The sequence below is a fragment of the Halyomorpha halys genome, unplaced genomic scaffold, assembly GCF_000696795.3.
Source record: "Halyomorpha halys isolate HHAL.00 unplaced genomic scaffold, Hhal_1.1 Scaffold368.1, whole genome shotgun sequence".
Classification (NCBI taxonomy): domain Eukaryota; kingdom Metazoa; phylum Arthropoda; class Insecta; order Hemiptera; family Pentatomidae; genus Halyomorpha; species Halyomorpha halys.
The window spans coordinates 485,865-488,374 of NW_027111728.1; the positions used below are offsets into that span (position 1 = coordinate 485,865).

At 30.3% G+C, this 2,510-nt stretch overlaps 1 protein-coding gene across 1 annotated transcript in view; it reads left to right on the forward strand.

Moving 5' to 3' along the window:
• Nucleotides 1-2,510, forward strand: part of LOC106681839 (lachesin) — a gene marked incomplete at its 5' end in the record, with an annotated part of 271,331 nt that overhangs the window by 157,953 nt on the left and 110,868 nt on the right.

Consider the following 2,510-nt stretch of genomic DNA (forward strand, 5'->3'; position numbering starts at 1 on the left):
TTATTTAAAATAAAAAAATAAATATGGGTTTGTTTATTTAAAATTAAAAAATAAATATGGTTTTGTTTATTTAAAATAAAAAAAATAAATATGGTTTTGTTTATTTATGTTGTTCTTTGCTGACCGCACTCCCAGACAAACTTCTCCAATCATTGTTTTATTTCTATTTTCATTTCAGTAGTTTTTAATTAAATTAGTAGTTGTATCACCGGAGATCAATTCATATAATACTTATAAACTTAAAAATTTTATAGTCTCTACTAGGCCCTAATAGTCAAAATTGTGATAATTGCATTTCACTTATGCCTATCATTTTTATGTGCTATTTTGGTACCGACCGATAGCTGTCATTTGGTCAGACCGTATTGGATGTAATTTTTAGATGAAATAAGTATTATTGACTCACTTCTGGTGACGTCTTCCAATATTTTCTGATTATCTGAAATGATTGCATTTGATTTTGCATTGCAAAATCGAGTTTAGATTTTTCTTCACTATCTTATACTAACTTAAGTATTTATTACCACATTTATTGCTCAATAAATTATAACAAATTAATATTAGATGATAAAACTAAAGACGATATGTTTATTTGACTTGATGGAGTGACTGCTTAGTCTGTAAGTATGTCACGTTATGTTAGAGTTTTCAATCGTGGATAGTCTAACAAACCAAAAAGTTTATTATAATTAAATTATTTTTTAAAATATCCTTCATTTAGTTATTCAACTTAACGATTTTTTTTTATAAGAGTTAATATCATCACATAATAAATGAAAATAACATGCCAATTAACTTAAATAAAATCACGTTGCTCCGTTCCGTGTTTCTTCAGTTCAATGTCGTTAACTTTAATTTTTTATCGTTGTTTTATTTTTAGAAAATTTCAATTATTAAATATTAATAAATATTATTTGTTTAAAATGTTTTTGTAATTCATTACCAAATTTTTTAGTGAACACAGTTTAAATTTACTTTCATATTACCAAGAGCCGTACGTTTATGAAAGCATTTATTTTGATTTTTTAAGAATTATATCTTTTTTATAGTTTTATTATAATTGTGTGACATATTTTTGAAATATATAAAAAAAAGGTTTTAAACTTATCAATAACGATCAATGATTTTTTCACTTTAAACCAGTCTTCCAATGCAGTTCTCTCCAATATCATATCACAGCACTCGGAGAATGGTTTCGTAATTGAAGGATTAAAATAGATCCCATGAAATCACCTTTACTCTTAGTCGTAAACCTACCGACTGCCCTACTGTACACTTTAATAATTTGGCTCTTACCCCTGTCGAACAGATCTGCTACCTTGGACTACATCTAGAGAATCTACTAACCTAGAATCCTCACACAAGACCGAAAAGAAAGTCGAGACTTTGATTTCCCCTATTTCAGTACTTACTAGACAAATAGTCTAAACTTCCAATTCATTACAAAATACTGATTTACATGACTGTATTAAGGTCTACCTGGAGTTACGGAGTTGAGCTTTGGGGCTCCACTAAACTTTCGGATTCCTCTCGTATCCAATCCTTACAATCCAAAAACCTTCGTAAAATCCTCAATGCGCCTTACTTTTTCTCAAATAAAATCATACATAAAGATAATATTCCATATTTAATCGAACTAGCCCGAACAAGATATCAATCCTTCCATAATAAATTCCCAAACCCACTAGTTTCTAACCTTGCTTCCTCTTCCATTCCTGACAATCCTCCGAGGCGCCTAAAATGATAGCCACGAGACCTACTATTGTAAAAACGTCATTATAGTGTGACCAATGTGTAGTTTCTCCGCAAACCTCAAGAGATCAAATTTACTGAATGTATTATTTACAGTTGTAAATTTCAATAAAGATATTTTTAAATAATCAGTTTTATCTGGACATCACACGCTATAACACCTTTTTTTTTTTTACTTTCCTATACTTGGAATATATTGTAAGAGAGAGGATTACAATCGTGCAAATTTTCAGATTTGGGTTTTCGTTGGAAATTCATATTTTGAAGTCCCTTTAGTCCAAATAGCCTAGTCTAGAAAAATGAAAAAAAAATTTAAGATGGGCATATTCTTGGGGTGTGACTGCAACTTTTTTGATATAATCGACTTACCTAAAGTGCAACTATATAGAATCGATTTTTCACATTTTTTTTTTTTTATTTTCTCGAAAATTACTTTAGCGATTTTGATTAAACTCGCCATTTCAGTGTAAAATTAAATGGTTTTAAATACCAGCTAGTTCTTATTCTCGTTGAAACAGTCTGACAGATCTTAAATGTGTTTAAAATATTTTCGTCCGAAGTACCAAAATTTGACAATGCTCAAATATCTGCTTATGCTGATGATATAGCCATATACTCGGCAAGCATGAATGCAGACAAGGCCATGGACCAGGCCGCCGCAGCGGCCCAACTCATCGCTAACAAACTACGAGACATAAACATTCATATCAACCCACAAAAAACAGACGCCATCTCCTTCTCATACAAGAAAACTCCCA